This window comes from Dipodomys spectabilis, unplaced genomic scaffold, assembly GCF_019054845.1.
Source record: "Dipodomys spectabilis isolate Male_0828 unplaced genomic scaffold, ASM1905484v1 ptg000316l, whole genome shotgun sequence".
In the NCBI taxonomy this organism is placed as follows: domain Eukaryota; kingdom Metazoa; phylum Chordata; class Mammalia; order Rodentia; family Heteromyidae; genus Dipodomys; species Dipodomys spectabilis.
Genome location: NW_024870993.1, coordinates 549,873 through 568,461, shown reverse-complemented (window position 1 = coordinate 568,461; position 18,589 = coordinate 549,873).

Sequence of the window (18,589 nt, the reverse complement as noted above, 5' to 3'; positions counted from 1 at the left end):
TTATTGTCAGTCATGGGGCTTGAACTCTGGGCCTGGGCACTGTCCACAAGCTGCTCAGATCAAGTTTACGGCTCAACCAATTGAGCCATAACACCACTTCTGGGTTTCTGGTGGTTCTTTGGAGATAATCGTCTTACAGACATTCCTGCCTGGGCCAGCTATGAACCATGATCCTCATATCTCAATGCATAGTTACCGTTGTAGGCCTGTGCCAGCGGAAGCCTGCTTAAGTGTAATTCTCTCTCTCACTCTCTCTGTCTCTCTCTCTCTGTCTCTCTCTCTGTCTCTGTCTCTGTCTCTATCTCAGTAACTTGTTGAATTTGTCGTGGAGGAGTTGGCTCAGTGTCCCCATGTGGCTGGGACCCAATGCAACCCTCTCATTCTGGAGGTAGGCTGTGTGTCAGGATCATTCTCGCTTGGACTGTGGAACTAGCTCCCTTTGGTAAGCCCCTCTGTGCCTGGGGTAGACCGTGATGGTTACTCATTGTCAGTCTGTCCGGTGAGTCCTTCCCCACTACCCTCTGCTAAGATAGTTAAAGGAAAGTGGATGAGCAGGCATCTCATTGCCCAACTGCACAGCACTATCCCGAGCCTCTGATCCTCACTGCCACCTATCTGGCCAGACCCTAATTAGAAGATACTGAATTCACTCTATGTCTACTTCACGATGCTGTAGTGTGTCGTTTTGGGGAATAGACTCAGTGTGCAGAGGAAAGACCATAGTTCCAGCACCTCTTGGGGGATATTTGTTCTGTGACAGCGCAAAGTCATTGCTCTGAATAAGGAGGAAGCCGGCATCAGACTGAGCCAAAACAATGCTCAAATTTAGGTAGTCTGTTGAAGTACCAAACACACCCAGGTCTGCTTCCCACTCACAACAAGGAGGGTGCAATGCAGGTAGCCCAGCACTGGCCCTAGGGAGCTATCAATGGATGGTGATGGTCAGGTGCCAGTGGCTCTCACCTGTCATCCTGGCTATTCGGGAGGCTGAGTTCTGATGGTCGTAACTCAGAGCCAGCCCAAGTGGTAGAGTCTGTGAGATATTTTTTTTTTTGGTCCAGTCATGGGTCCTGAACTCTGGGCCTGGGCACTGTCCCTCAGCTCTTCAGCTCAAGGCTAGCACTCTGCCACTTGAGCCACAGCGACACTTCTGGCTTTTTTCTTTTTCCTTATGTGGTGCTGAGGAATCGAACCCAGGGCCTCAGGCATGCAAGGCAAGCACTCTGCCACTGAGCTACCTTCCCAGCCACAAGTCTGAGATTCATATCTGCCATAAGCTAACTCCCCCCCCCCCCGAATAATGCCAGTTTTGCTGCTGTGGCTCAAGTGATAGAGCCTCAGCCTGGGGTAAAAGAAGCCCAGGGATGACACCGAGTCCCTGAATCCAAGACCTGGGACTCACAAAAAATAAAATAAATGAATAGTGGGCACTTGTTATCTTACTACCAAAAAGGATGGATACATTCTTCTTTCTTGTACTTGTAGCCAAAGTAAGGGGCTTCCCTTCTCCTTCTCTCTATTATCACCCTGTCTTCAGTTGCAGGATAGAATTCAGATCATCCCACTTGATGTAACCTTAAGTACCCGCCCCTCCCCGCCTTTTTGGGGTGGGGATCCTGGATGTACTCACCACTGGGTGAAAAAAGCACCAGAGAGTTGGAGGTAGGTATCCCTGAAACTTATACTCACACACACACACACACACACACACACACACACACACACACACGCTCTCTCTCTCTCTCTCTCTCTCTCACACACACACACACCTAGGTCTACTCTGACTAGCGTTTTCCAAAGATATTTTATCTCCTTGGATTAACTGACCTAGGAGAGGAACTTGATCCCCTATAAATTACTATTTTAACTAGGGCTTGCTAGTTGGCACGAGATAAACAGAAGCTCAAAGCAAAGGTTCTGGAGCCTGTCTGGCTCAGGCTCACACTTGAAATCCTAGCTCCTCGGTAGGCAGAGATCTGAGGATCAAAGATCGAAGCCAGCCATAAGCTGGAAAGCTGATAAGACTCTTCTCTGCATGGAACCACCAAAAATCCAGACGTGGAGCTGTGGCTCAAATGGTAGAGCAACAGCCTTGAGCATGAAAACTCAGAAAGACAGCTCCCAGATCCTCAGTTCAAGCCCAAAAAAGAACTGGCACGATTTGTTGCCCCCAGACTGCCTGGGCCTAAAGTGCCCTCTCACAGAGAGTGATACCGCACTGGTTCCTGGGTAGTGTATCAGAGCCTTCAGAAATTGGGTGGTGAAAGCCAGGCCTTCGCCTTTGTGCACTCTCAACCCACACCAGCTGGAAGGCAGAGCATGACAAGGCCAACAGCCTGCAGATTGGAGAAGATCCGCCTCTGCCAGGGTGATTGGAGCGGGCTTCTTAGAGGCAGCAGTTGAAAGGAGATCTTGCTTAACAAGGAGGATATGACAGGAAGCATAAAGAGAAGAGTTCCCATAGATAAAGGACAACATAGCGGAGCGTGTTCTTTTCCGGCCAGGGCTGCTGGTTAGAAACTCAGTAAAGCTGGGCAAGACTGTCTGAGACAGGCCCCAGGAGTCACAGAAGAACAGCTATCCAATGTTGGGATTTTGTCTTAGCAGGAGTGGGCTCACCTAGCACACAGGAAACCCTGGGTTCGAGTCCTAGGTCCAACATACACAGAAAAAGCCAGAAGTGGTACTGTGGCTCAGGAGGAAGAGTGCTCACATCAAGCAAAAGAAACTCAGGGATAGCGCCTGGATACCAAGTTCAAGCCCCAGCATTGTCAACGTAAAACTGCACTCCAAGGGACCTGGGTGACAGGTGGATGGCTGTGCCCTGTAGCTCTTAGTAGATCCATCCACGCTTTGTGTCTCCTTCTTTGACAAGGAGAATCTGGACACTCCTTCTGCCCTAGGCACCCCTGGACCCAGTTATCAGCAACCTTCCAACGTCTTCCACTGGGACATGGAGCAGCTTGCCCCAGAAATTCTCAGGTACCAGTTGGATGTGGCGGGGGATACAGGGCAGGCCTAAGAAGTCCTAGTGGGTCTGATATGCCCCAGACAACCAGGCCATCCAGAGGAAGCGGATGGGAGCTTAGAAAGGGGTAGTGATGTGAAGGGGGCCCTTTAATGCCCATGGCCCTCCCCAGATTCTGAGCCTCCCTTTGCTGTCCCTGAGGGAGGTAGAGGAGGGTCTAGGTGGTAGTGTCTAGAGGAAGACTAGTTGGAAATTGTAAAGAATGAAACACCATAGGCCATGTGCTGATGGCTCATGCCTGTCATCCTGGCTACTCGGGAGGCTGAAATCCAGAGGGTCTTGTTTCCCAGCACATCCAGGGAATTGTAGGTCTCTCCTGCCTCTGGTGGCGAGGGTGACTCATGCTGTGTCCTATCTTTTTCTCAGCTAGGACCCTGGCTGCATTACCCAGCATGCTGGTAGTGGTGTGGAGGAAGGGTGGTTGCCAGTGGCTCTGGCCAACTCGACCTTGATAGCTGACTGAAGGATCTCCATAAAAGGATAATCTGGGGCTACATGAGAGGTGAGTCCATGGTGGCTTGGATGTATTGTTCGATGTCTAGGAAATGTAAACATACCTTATCGTAGGCAAATCTAACTTCTGGCAATAGCTGGGCCTCTCAGGTCCTTCTAGTCAATTCTGGATTTCCAGAATACAGAGGCATATACTTTAGATTCCAGACCCAGGGACCTGGGGGATGAGAGACTGGTATAGTACCTCAATGTTCTGGGGCAGTACTTTTGACCTGGATGAGCTGAGCTGCAACTAGGGGGCAGTTCTGAGTCATAATCAAAGTAAACTCTCAAGCCAGATCAAGTGGTTTCTCCCTAATTCCTTCTTGGGCTGAGGGGTTTTGGCCATGTCAGTTAGTTCCATGGAACCTGCCCCTCGATCTCAACATGGGGCTACAGGATCAGGGGAAGGACACTAGGGTTCCTCCTTGGTTGTCGGCCCCTGATTGCAGACCTTCATCTGCCCCCTTCCCCAAGCACTGGTGAGGAAAGCAGGGCACCGAGTCCTCGGACTCCTGGGATAGTGACTGCTACAAGCAGCAGCCAGTTGGCTGCGGATTCCTGAGCCTAAAAAATTTTCATGAGCCCAACTCAACACCTGCCCAAGGTCTGACTGACAAATTTGCACTCTTGTGATACTCGTGTGACTAGACATTATCTGGTATGACATCTTACAGCTCCTGCCCCTCCTGGCCCCAAACTGTGGTCTGAGACACATTGCACCCATGACAGATGCCATTCTGATGAACTTCATGCCCCACGGCTTGATACTTCTCTGAATCTGTGGCCTGTTCTGTAGGCAATGGCCTCCAAACAGGCTTCTATCAAGACTTGTAGCTCACCTAGACATTAGGGGACCCTCAGGGGCCCACTACAAAGAACTCTGCCTAGAGCTACAGAGTAAGGTCTAAGCAGGCCAGGTGTTGGTCATGGGGCTTGAACTCTGGGCCTGGGCTCTGCCCCCCAGCTCTTCACCTTACCACTTGAGCCACAGAGCAACTTCCGGTTTTCTGTAGGTTCATTGGAGATCTGAGTCTCCCAGACTTTCCTGCCTTGGCTGGCTTTGAATAGTAATCCTCACATCTCAGCCTCCTGAGGAGCTAGGAGGACAGGCTGAGCCACCTGTGCCTCGATGATCTGGCCTTACACCACAGTGGACTAGGAGCTCCTGAAATCTTTTCTTTAATTTTCCTGTGCTAGTATTGGGGCTTGAACTCAGGGTCTGGGCTCTGGTCTCTAAACTTTTTCCTGCAAGGTTACCACTTTACCAGTTGAGCCACAGCTCCATTTCTGGATTTTGGTAGTTAATTGGCAAGAAAAGTCTCATTAACTTTCCTCTCCTGAGCTGGCTTGACCCTCGATCTATATCTGAGTCTCCTGAGTAGCTAGGATTTACAGGGGTTGAGCCACTGGTGGCATTGGGCTAGAAGCTTTTCTAAAGCAAGAGTTTTTCTCTGCGTTTGCCCTGACTCCTCCATGCAAAGGAGGCCTGAGGGTCAGGAGTTGTGAAAACAGGTTTCAAGCCACAGGAAATGGCTTTGGGTCCCTGGCGAAAAGAAAAGCTAATCTTCCCCCTGGGCACTATTCTGGGACCCCACCCTCTGCCCTGTGACTCAAGTCAACGCTGACCCAGCCTTGAATATCCTGCCAGACTTTTCTGAAGCCATAAAACCTTCATACCATTCACACCACCTGCACTACAGCACACCTCAGGACCTTTGCCCATGCTATACTTTCTTCCAGAGGCTCTCTGTCTTGTACCCACATATGAGAACTACTGTGGAATTTTGGCACTGGGTATATCACTTCCTGGAGAAAGTCTTTCCTTCCCTTCTCCATCTTTATTTTTTTTTAATATTGAGTTGCTAGAAATGGAATTTGTGTAGGCTGACTGGCAAATGCTCTATATTGGTGTGTGTGTGTGTGTGTGTGTGTGTGTGTGTGTGTGTGTGTGTGTGTGCCAGTGTGTGTGTGTGTGTGTGTGTGTGTGCCAATCATGAGGTTTGAATTCAGGGCATGGATGCTATCCTATCCCTGAGGTTTTGTGCTGCAGGCTAGCACTGTACTACTTGAACCACAGCTATTCTTCTGGCTTTTTGTGTGTTTAATTGGAGAAAAGTTTCTTAAATTGACTTTTCTGCTTGCAATTAGGATCCTTAGATCTCTTCCTCCTGAGTAGCTTACAGGGGTGAGCCACTAGCACTGCCCTCTACCCTATCTCTTACCTATAACCTTGGCCCTCCTCTGAGACCCAGAAGAATATGTCTCACCAGGCTCAATTTTTTTTTGCCAGTCTTGGTGCTTGAACTCAAAGCTCATACTTGGGAGAGACTCTAAACATGTGAAGACTGTGACAAATGTTTCCATTTAATTATGTATCATGTTTCAACACTTAATATAATGTTAATGAAAAATGAGTCAATGTCCTAAATTATTGTGTATAATTTTATAATAGATGTGCAAAATATAATATTATGTGTATAATAATGTTAGGTTTTTAAAAAGAGGTAGCCAAGTAAGAACAGCACCAGCATGCACGTGGTATTCAGGTAAGGGGTAGGTTTATTCAGTAGACCTGCTGGGAACAGGCAAGGTTGGCACTCCACGTGGCTGGGAAAGGCCTGGGAATGAGAGAGAGCTGGGAAAGAGAGGAAAGAGCTAGAAAAGAGCAGAGAGAGGGGTGAGAACAGTAGCACTCACGTGGTATTCAGGTATTCAGAAGACCTGCTGGGACCAGGCAAGGTTGGCACTCCACGTGGCTGGGAAAGAGAGAAGAAAGAGCTAGAGCAGAGAGAGAGCAGAGAGAGCTAGAAAAGAAGAGCAAGAGCAAGAGAGCTAGAAGAGCAAGAGCAAGAGAGCTAGAAAAGAAGAGCAAGAGAGCTAGAAACGAACAGAGAGAGAAAGAGAGAGTCTGGGCCTGGGCTAGGCCTTATGTAGGGTATGGGCGGGGAAAGGTGTGGCCACATCAAATTCAGATGTGACCTCTTCCAGGTGTCTCAGTTGCCTAGGTAACGCAGGTACTGGGTGGAGACTTTGCTGCGAGGAGGGTGGAGTCTGCTTGCCATCCAGGAGCGGACCTTACAAATAATACTAAATACAATAATCAATAAATGAATCAAAGAAAAATAAAATAAAAAATCAATAATAAAATTTATAATATGAAATCAACATACATATATAAGTATATATCATGTATTACACATTTATAGAAATATTTCTTCCATTGCAGGGCCATCATTGAGGGCCTGGGCACTCTATCCTTAATCTCTTTTTTTTTTTTTAATTTAGTTTTATTTTTTTTTGTGAACATACTCTACAGAGTTGTTACAATTACATGGGCAGGATAATGCGTACATTTCTTATCAAGCATTGCAGCCTCTTCCTTTGTTTACACTTCACATCTCTTCCCAGCCTCCCTCCCACGCCCCACTAATCCTCCCCCTTCCCCCCACCCCTCACCAACGTTGTAAAGCTCGTTTTCGACATGACAAATATGGAACCAACCCAGATGCCCCTCAGTAGATGAATGGATCAAGAAAATGTGGTGTATATACACAATGGAATTCTATGCCTCCATCAGAAAGAATGACATTACCCCATTTGTTTCGAATTTGAAAAACTTGGAAAAAATTATATTAAGTGAAGTAAGCCAGGCCCATAGAAACATACGTCCCATGGTTTCCCTTATTTGCAATATCTAGTATATTTATAAGTCAAGCGAAAAATTCAGATAATGTGATGTTAAGAAAATGAACCCTTAGATATCTATTTTAATGCTTTTTGCTTTCATGCATTTGTTTCTAACGCATTTATAAGATTATCTCTTTGTTGCTTTGTATGTCCCTCCCCCACAGTATAACCCCTACTTTCACTATATTTGATGTCAATATAAGTTGTGGAGGAGATGGGGAAAAACAAGTCCTTTAAGGATACAGGTGGATCTATCCTGAATTTCTTTTCCTCAAGGACAGTGGTCTTCGCTTTCACCCATGGTACAAAAGAGTTACCTGGACGGTGAGCTCAAAAACTAGCAATGGCAGAAATACTGGCCCCAGTTCCTAGAAAGTGACTTAATTTTTTTGATGGAAGCAGTTATGATTATTCAGTTCTATACTGAACATTAAAAAAAGCAGTGTAGAATTTTGTACAGCTATTCAAACATCCTTCCCTTACTTCCAAAGTGCTTCTCTGAGAACCGCATTGTTTCTCTCTTTTTTTGTATGTTTTTTATTGTAAAAATGTTCTACAGAGGGGTTACAGTTCCAGGAGAAACGTAATGAGTACATTTCCTAATGAGCATTGTTTACTCCTCCTGTGTTTTCACCCTACCATCCCTTCCCTCCCGTCTCCACAACTACCTCCCCCTGCTGAGGTCAGTGACATAGTTTTTCATTTTTGGTTGGCACGGGGTTTGAACTCAAGTAATGGCAACACTTCGCTCACATTGCTACAGATTTACCAAGACCCTGAGTTCAAATCCTAGGCTAGAAACGAAAACTTGCAGAAATTCCAAACCAGTGAGCTTTATTTTTTTTTAATTTAGTTAAATAATTATACATATATATATATATTGATTTTGGCCAAGCATGGGGCTTGAACACAGGTCGTGGAAATTCTAATTCAGCTTGAATCTCCCTTTGCTGGGGTGTAGTCTCTGGACCCATAGCCGATCCTGGGATCCTGGGCCAAGAGGGCTTTAAGGAAGAAAAAACCGTTGGAAAGCACAAAAAGTGGTAAGCTGCAGAGAGCTGGGGTTTTACGATTTTTTCCTTTGGACAGTGACCATCCTGGGTTTGAATGACAAAGCTGCAATGTGGACCTGACCTGCCATTGCTGGTGGCTGGTGGGCTATCAGTGAAGCCATAGGCCAACCTGTCAACATAGGCCCGGGGTTGAAATCGCAGTTCGGACAGCAATCCCAGGAGATCAAAAGAGCCTCATTCCTATGCATAGGAATACTGATTGAAAGAGTAGTTTATACATCGGTCTACTCTGAAGTTGGATGCAGTAATCCTATAATGCTGATTGAGCTTAATGAATAGTTTATTAAGCATGAAAAGAACAATATTCCTTCAATGGTGGTTTAATAAATACCTAAGAGTTGGTAGGAACATAGTGGGTGTCATTCTGTCATCCATAGACGGCTATGGAATTCTTGTTTTTTTGTTTTTTTTGGTCCGGTCGTGGGGCCTGAGCTCTGGGCCTGGGCGCTGTCCCTCAGCTCTTCAGCTCAAGGCTAGCGCTCTACCACTTGAGCCACAGTGCCACTTCTGGCTTTTTTCTTCTTGTTTATGTGGTGCTGAGGAATCGAACCCAGGGCCTCATGCATGCAAGGCCAGCGCTCTAACACTGAGCCACCTTCCCAGCTCGGCTATGGAATTCTTTACAAATATATATATTTATTTGTATACCTCCGTATGCCTATCCATGTATCGCTGTTTTGGCCACACCTGGGGGTCGATCTCAGAGCCTGGGAACCACCTGACATCTTCATTGGCTAGAGGCTGCCATGCTCAAACTCACCCAATCATGAATTGGGCCTGCTAGGCACTAAGTTCAGATTCTGGCACTGCCAGGCATTATGGAGAAGACATCTAATATCTAGATGTTATGTGACCGGATGTAAACAATGTAATAAATGGTATAGGTGTCATCAGAGTCAATAAAATAAATTCTAAATAAATGAATGACACAAGAAATAAAATAAATAATCACACCAAACACAATATGGACTGAACATCTGTAAGGAAGTAAAAATACTATCTTTAAAATATATATAAGGAGGGCTGGGAAGGTGGCTCAGTGGTAGAGCTCTTGCCTTGCATGCATGAGGCCCTAAGCTCCATTCCTCAGTACCACATAAGCAGAAAAAAAAGCTGGCAGTGGCGCTGTGGCTCAAGTGGTAGAGCACTAACCTTGAGATGATGAGCTGAGGGACAGCACCCAGTCCCATAGTTTAGGCCCACATGTGGACCCCCCAAAAATAATATAAGGAGTATCTTTTCCAGGCCTGAGGCTTGAATTCAGTCCCCCTATGCGGAGGGAATGGTAGGAGATCCTGAGGTACTCTTTTCTGGCCTGGGAAAAGTCATGGAATGTTATTGATCTCATCCTTGAATGAGTAGTTTGTGCATGATGCAAGTAGGAAATGATAGGCAAGACTCATGGGTTATCGATTATTTATAAAGAAGTTGATGAACCATGAAAATAATCATAACAGTCATGAAATGGAGGCATCAGGAAAGATCCAAGAATCAGTAGTCACGCAGATTGGATTCCACCACAGGTTACCATATAGCCTACTCTATACAATTGTGTACTTATTTGCATACTGCCTTCCGCTTATGAATGGATGACTGTTGTGCTCCCCGCTGTCCCCTGAGGGGCAGGCTCAATAGCAGGTTCCAAAGGCTGGTGTGCTCATGTGGACCCATTCGCCATTTGTTCCTGCTAGGTCCCGAGTTCAGATTCCCCGCCCTGCCAAAAGATTCATCTTGATGTCAGAAGTCAATTATTGCACCTGTTTTTTTTCCTGTGCAAGTCTTGGATCTCAGCTAGGATGGAAAATGCTTGGGCCACCTTGTGGCCATGGGAATAACTTGTTATCCATGTTATACCTGTCATCATATACTCAAGAAAATACACAATACATCCATGAATAGCATACAAAATAAAGAGAGTAACTACACTCAATGCACGATGCAGTCCACATACGGATGTGAATATACATCCCATGTTTCAATGATCATTGAGGACTATTTTGGCCTACCTGGGGCTCGATCTCAGTTCCTGGGAATGGCCCAGCTCCTTTAGTGGCTCACAGTCTGGTGTGATCACGTGGACCCATTGGGCAGTTGGGCCTCCTAGGCCCAAAGTTCGAATCCCAGCATTGCCAAAAATTCACCCTGATGTAAGAAGGCAGTCGTTGCACCTGTTTTCCTGTACTGTGCAAGTTCTGGGGCTCAGCTAGGAAGGAGAATGTATACGCAACTCTATACTCATGGGAATAGGTTGTCATCCAGTTCACCACAGTTATATCTCAAGGAAATACACAATACATCAATTAATAAAACACAAAACTAAGAGAATGACTACACCAAACACAAGATGCCTCTCGCCCATGTTCGGAAATATATATCCACTGTTTACTTATGTATTTATGACTTCATTGGCCCCCACCAGGGCTCCATCTCAGGTCCCAGGAATGGCCTTGTTCCTTAATGCTCACCATTACCCATTCACCAATTGGGCCTGCTAGGCTTTGAATTCAAATTCCTGCACTACCAAAAGATTCATTCTGATGTGAGAAGCCTATGGTGACACAGGTTTTCCTGTCCTGTGAATGTCCTGGGTCTCATTGAGGATGGAAAATGCTATATAGGCAACTCTTAGCCATGGGAATAGGTTGCCATCCATGTCAGCAGTTATATCTGTCACCCCATATGCAATAAAATACACAATACATCCATGAATAAGACACAATATAGAACGAATAACTACACTGAATGCAAGATGCATACCACACCTGTAGGTAAAGAGAAATTCTATGTTTTAAAAAGGTGGTCTTGTTATTTTGTCCAGTGCTGGAGCTTCAAATCAGGCCTTGCACCAGGCCTGACATTCTACTCTTCAAAGATGGTGAGCTTCCCCTTTTCCTACAATGCAACAGAGTTACCCAGACCTGAGCTAAAATCCCAACACTGATGAAAGATTCATCCTGATGTCAGAAGCCAGTCGTTGTGCCTTTTATCCTCTCCTGTGAAAGTCCTGGGTCACAAATATGATGGAGAACGCATAGACAACACTGTAACCTTGGGAAAAGGTTGTCATCCATGTCAGCACTGTTATACCTGTCACCATGCTTTTCAAAGTACACAATACCTCCATGAATTAGAGACAAAATAAGGAGAATAATTGCACTGAACACAAGATGCTGACCACACATGTATGTCAATATAGATCCTGTGTTTAAATTATGAATTTCTGACTATAGTTGACCACCCTGGGGATCAATGTCAGATTCTGGGATTGGCCACACTCCTTAGTTGTTCACAGGTTCCTATGATCACCTTGACTGATTGGCCATTTGGTTTTGCTCTGTCCTGAGTTCAGATCCCAACACTACCAACAAGTGGATTGTGGAGTAAGGAGAGTGTGAAACTTTTTTTCCTTTTCTCTGTGAATCCTGGGTGCCAGGCATCATGGAGAACATTTCTACAAATCTAGATGTTCTCTGATAGGTTGTCATCAATGTAATAAACAGAATGTGCAAATAAATGAATAAAACAAAAGATACAAGGAACAACCACACCAAACATGTATGGACTGAACATCTTTAGGTAAGCATAAATTCTATCTTTACAATATATAGCTATAGTAGGTTTTCCAGGGCTGGTTCTTGAATTCAGGACTAGTGAACAGGCCTGACTTTTTTTTATCTTCATGAAAGGTGAGCTTCCCCTTTATCCACATTGCTGCAGATTTACCCAGATCCTGAGTTCAAATCCAAAGCCTGTAAGAATAAACTGTGTGAATTGCAAGACAGGGAGCTAATGTTTTTCTCAGCATGGGGCTTGAACTCAGGTCGTGGCAACTCTGCCTCAGCTTCGATCACCCTAGGATGGGGTGCAGCCACTGGACACACTGGTGCTTCTGGGATCCTAGACTCCCACGTGTTGCAGGGAAAACATGCACAGAAAAATTGTGGGCTTTTAGGTTTTCTTCCTTTGCATAGTGACCCTTCTGGGTCTGAATGACACTGTTGCAAAGGGTATTTCACCTTGCATTGCTGAAGGCTAGTAGACTATCAGGGAAGCCATAGGTCCACGTGGCAACATAGGCCCTCATTTTGAATCCCCATACTGACACCAACCAATGGCAGGAGGTACTAAGAAACTGGTTCCCATCCAAAGAATAACACTGGAATTTTGTCAATGTCCCAGTTGAATGAGTTGATCATGAATGATGAGCCTATAAAATTAAACAGCAGCATTTCAGAAGGCTGATTGATTTTATTTAATATTTATGAAGCATTAAAAGAATATTATTACTTACAGGAACACAATAATTTCAGGATACTGAGTTCTTTCATTAATATTTTAAGGATGAAAACAATAACATTAATTACATGGACGCATAATAAATACCCAGGAATTGGTAGGAATATAGTCTAAATAACTGAATAATGTATAGACATCGCTGGCACTCTATAAACATATATACATACATATATATATATATATATATATGTATATATATATATATATATATATATTAGCATACTGCCATCTGCATGTCAATCTGTTCTTCGGTTAACTGCTGGGGCTCGTTCTCAGGTCCTGGGAACAACCTGTCACCTCAATTTGCCCCAGGAAGGCATGTTTGCACTCACCCATTCATGAATTTGACCTTGTAGGGCATGAGTTCAGATGTCAGTGCTCCCAAACAATGAATCGTGGAGTAAGAAGCTGATGGTGACACATGGTTTCCTTTACTGTGAATCTTCTGTGTGTCAGGTATGAAGAGGAATACATATGTAGACCTATATCCTATGTAGTCAATGTTCTATGTGCTATAATACTCAATACAATAAATGGTCAATATATGAATAAAACAAAAAATAAAATAACTACACTGAACGCAATATGGAGTCAACGTATGTATAAAAATATAAAACATATATGTAAATTGTACATGAATAGGGTGTTTTCTAGTGCTGGTGATCGATTTCAGGCCTAAGAAACAGACTTGAATTTCTTGACTTTAAGGAGGCAAGCTTCCTCTTCCCACAGTGCAACAGAGTTACCCAGACTATGAGTTCCAATCCCAGTCCTGGTAGAAAAAAACGTCACCTTTATAGTAATTGAGGCCCAATTCTTAGGTATTTCATCATGCCTCCATTTGATGAATGCGATTGCTTAAATGCTTAATAAAATATTAACTAAAATCGATGAGTGTGGTGTAATATAATTGTGTATAATTTTATCCTAGAATCATTCAAGAACTGTTCATTCAATCATGACTTGCATCACATTACATTTGTAATCATATGGATAGGAACAAGTTTCTTAGGATCTCCTACCATTTGGAGGTGGCACGACCAGGATTCGAATTGTGGGCTCCAGCTCCCACCACCTCAACCCGAGGATTGGGAACTCACCAGTCTGTCCAAGAACGTCAACAAGACCAATGATTAGGCAGGCACCAGTGGCTCTCTGCAGTCCTCCTTGATACTTACAAGGCTGTGATAGTAGGATCATGGACAAAGTCACCCTAAGCAGGAAAATCCTTGAGACCCTTGTCAAACTTCAATGCCAACAAAGCCAAAAGCCTTGTGGCTCTAGTGTAGAGGACCAGCCTTGAGTAAAAGCAGCTCATGAACTGTGCCCAGACCCTGAGTTCAACGTCTGGGACTGGCAACATACAGAACTGGAAAACAATCTGGGTAGCCATCCAGTTAAAGCAGGTCACCCTCTTGTCTCCAACTGAATTGGAGAGAATTCCCTGGGAAAAGGGCTTGGAGAACTGCTGTCATCTTGACTCCGCCCATGCTGCTTGCTTCACAGGATTCTGGCCACAACCCTATTTTTTCATGCTTCTTTCTGACCAATGGGATACAAGAATGGTGGCCATGCCCACATTCCATGCTGCCAGGTAGCACTGGGATTCCCTCTGTTAGTTTACACCACTACCAGCAGTTGAGGAAGTTAGGGGTGGCTGAGAGGTGAGGAAGAGACTCAAGGTGACTTTGGAGTATAGTAGAAAATTGATGCTCCCACCCCCACCCGGCCACTCCCTTCCCTTCACACAGTGCCAGGTTTCAAACCTCAAGCAATGTCATGCTGCCAGCCCGGCCAAAAACCCTGACCTGGTCCCTTCCCCTATTCTTCTGCTCTGGGCCCACGTGTCCACAATGCTGCTGCCATCGATGCTGCCCCAATTGGAGCAGCTGCTAACAGCTTTTCCCAGCAGCACAGGTGAGTTTCCACCCCAACAACAACCTACCCTGGGTCAAACACCCGTCTGGGGGCAACAGGACCCCCTGTTTGTTTCCTCTCCCTGGCTTTGATGAGCCAACTTTCTGTCTTGAGGATTTCTGAGATAGAAACTAAAAATATTCTCAGGCTGGGCTTGATCGCTGTCCTCCTGTGAAAGGTATGCTTCTCCAGGCCTGGTCCTCTGTAGTTGGGATGGTAGACATGTGGTGTCATGCTCAGTCATCAGTTAAGATGGATTATCCCAAACTCAGTCCATAGCAGTGGATTCTTGACCACACCTGAAGCTCTTGGTAGGGCTTCAACCATTGCACCTCAGTCTCCTCACAGGACAGTTGTGAGGAAACAAGGGATTTATACAAGACCGATCTCTGTAAAATGGCTAGACAGAGAGGGAGTGGCCTTCAGATAAGGTGTTGGCAATTCTGTGAGCATATGACAGGAAGATACAAGAAAGGGCTTAGGTGGGGCCTGCTATTAATCATGCAACAGGTGTGGGATTATGAACTGAAACATGGCTCTCTTTCATTATTACCCTATCCCAATGAGGACGGAGATCCTTCACTTTGTTCAGTTTTGCAGCTGGGGAAACCGAGTGACAGATAAGCCAGGTGACCTACTTATGACCTCAAGTTCACAGGAAGCTCGGCCTGACTTCTCTACCATGCTCCCTAGGACAATGGGTGCTATTCAGTCCACTTCTTGTGGTGGGAAGTCCACTTCTTTCAGTCGTGGTTCTTTAATTCTAGGATTGGGCACTGTTCCTGAGCTCCTCAGCTCAAGGCTACCGCTTTATCACTTGAGCCCACAGTGTCCCTTCCACTTTTCTGGTGGTTCTTTGGAGATAAGATTCTCACAGATGTTCCTGTCTGGGCTGTCTATGAACCATGATCCTCATATCTCAGCCTCCAGTGTAGTTAGGATTAGAGTATTATGCCACTGGCACCCGATTTACGTGTAATTCTGATTCTCTGTCTCTGTCTCTGTCTCTGTCTCTGTCTCTCTCTCTCTCTTTCACTGTCGTTCTCAGGAACTGGTAGAATGGGTGCTGTAGGAGGGGGGCCAACGTCCCCAGGTGGCTGGAACCCAAGATGGCGCACTCATTCTAGAGGTGGGCTGTGGGTCAGGAGCTGTCTCATTCATCGTGTTGCTACATCTCCATGATGTAAGCCCTCTGTGCCCATGCAAGACTGTGAGGGTTGTTCATTTTCCATCTAGTCTTACTGGATTTATTATATTGTATTCTTTTCTACATTATTTTCTAGCACCTGGCCAATATTATGGTACATATTTGCTGAATGAAAATGTAATGTCAACTTAAGAAAGTCATTTAGGGATCTGGGAATGTGGCTTCATGATATGGTGATTGCCTAGCATGCATGAAACCCTGAATTCAATTCCTCAGTACCACATAAACAGAAAAACACTGGAAATAGTGCTGTGCCTCAAGTGGTACAGTGATAGCCTTGAGAAAAACGCAAAAAAAAAAAAAACAAAAAAACCAAAACAAAACAAAACCAAAAAAATTTAGTTTGTAAATGCAAAATAAAGAACCCATACTTGGAATATATAATTGCTCCTGCCATACTGACACCTAACAATAGTCCCTAATTCATGTACTTTTACTTATATTTGGATATTGTGTTGAAAAAAAGTTTTTTTCATTAGGTCACAGCAATTAATGTCTTGCATGTGCTTAGATGTCAAGTGAAGATTAATTCTGGAAATTCAAAGATTCCAGGTTTTTGAACGGTCTCTGCTAATCACAATGAGAAGGGTAGTCTAAGTGAGATTTGGAAATCTTTTTGGTTATTCATTGCACCAAAACGGCAGAGGCAAATTAACAGTTGTGACAGAAGAGAAGGAATAACTCCAGAGTTAAGTAATAAATGATAGTAACTAAGGTATACCAGAAACAGTTTTAGAAAACCATTTTTGGTTATTGAACAAATAGTTATCAACTAGTCTTATTCCTCATTACCTTTAACATTCTCAATCTCTTAGGCTACTTCTTAATCTCTGCCTAATAAATGTATCTCCTTCTGTGCTGCTTTTTCTTACTTTAACTTCTTTGCTTTCTAAAAATCTCAGTCTTTCTATATTTCTCTATGAACATTCCTGATACTAAATACACCTACACAGATGGCAGAAAATGCTAATGTAAGGGTCCCCTAGCTCATGAGTCATTAATGAAACAATGTGGAAAAGGAGGACATATTTATGGTTACTTCAAATTTTCTGAAAAGCTGCAATGCCATCATTTGATTCAAATTTCCATTATTTGTCTACATAGTGTCATTCAGTGCACATAAACGCAAATATGAGCTGGGTGCTGGTGGATCAGGAGACCAGAGGATTGTGGTTCAAAGCCAGCCTGGTCAGGAATGTCCATGAACCCTTATCTTCAGTTAACCGCCAGAAACCCGGAAGTGATGTTGTAGCTTAAGCGGTAGAGCTCTCGACTTGAGCTGAAGAGCTAAGGGAGTGTGCCCAGGATCAGAGTTCAATCCCCACAACCAACAAAAAGTGCAAATATTACCTTAAGTTTCAAAGGAAGGACAAGATCAATAATCTTCCCAAGCAGAAAAAATAATTTCAAAATGATTCAGTGCACCTACTTTTGCTGAGTTATTTAAGTTATGGCTTCTTTGCTAGACATATTCTCTTCCTTTATAAATTGTCAAATACTAGCTTTACAATAAACTTCATCTAATATTTTTTGTTTCAAAAGAGAAGTCTACACAGTTGATGTCACTTAGCTTTCTTACTATCTTAATTCAAAACCAAACCAGGCAGGAGAGTCTGTCAAACTCTTATCGCAAATTGAACACCAAAAAAAGAGAAGTGGAGTTTTGGCTCAAGCAGTAGAGTACTAGCTTTGGGGGCAGGTGGGCAGGAAAGACAACTGTTCAGGGACAGGATCCAGCCTCTGGGTTCAAGACCCAGCACCAGCACCAACTAAACAAACAAGCAAACAAAAATCCCAGATATTTCTTTGGGACCCTCTTTAAAGGTGTACTGATCAGAGAAGAGGCTTCTTTTGCTGATCATATTGACTGGATCCTGATTTTTGGAATCCTTATTGCTCTGGAGATCTCAGGACCAGACCACAGGAATTGATAACTGACTCCTGCATCAAGAGAATCATTTCAGGGGTGAAATATCCACCCATAAGACACTTTAAAACCTCCATGTCTTTGTTCCTTTGCAGGAGAACACTTTTAAAACAACGTTATTTCCTTTTGTTCTATGCCGGCCTTCAAATGGTACATTATTTCTTTTTGTAACACTATGAACTAGAAGTTTAGAGAAAAAATTTATATGAATAAAGAACACACTCAAAAAAGCCAGGGATAGAGTTTCCTTCAAGGTTTGGGATACTTTTCTTGTACAGTAAAAAGGAAAGCACAAGATAACTTGGACTTTGTTTTTCCTCTATGTTCCATTCCTCTCCTGGGGTCAGTTTCTACATCCAGTAACAGTTACTTCCAGTAACAATCAATGGTGCTGCTTGAGGTGTAATGAATGTTTTCTGGCTTCATTGCAATAACACTATAACACCTATGGACCTGAGGTAACACGTGTTTCAGAGACATCTTATTAAAGAGAAAATATGAAATTTATTTTGCTTATAAATACATTATACACGAGTACATTGAGCTCAAACTTTATAAGTTCTCTGTAAATTAAGGCGAATTTTAAATGGGAATAAGGTTCTCAGAACATTCATTTTGTGAGTGTACGTGCTGTTCATTATTTCCCAAGTATACATGTGCTAACAGTAAGGGAAACAATAGCAATAATAGGAGAAAGAGAAATTCTGTGTTTAAGTCTAAAGGTTCAATACAATATAGAAGACTACAAATAAGGCAACATTGAAACATTAAAGCCAAGTCCAGTATGTAGATTTATGGGAGTGATATATAGAAAGCAAGACTCCTACGTGGAACATGAAGTATGAGGCCACTCCCATTCTAAATCATGCTTGCTAATCATGCAACTTTGTAGAAAGTAGAATGGAAGAATAATTTTGTTTCCAATGCAAGTCAGATATAAGAGCATGGATTTAACTAGA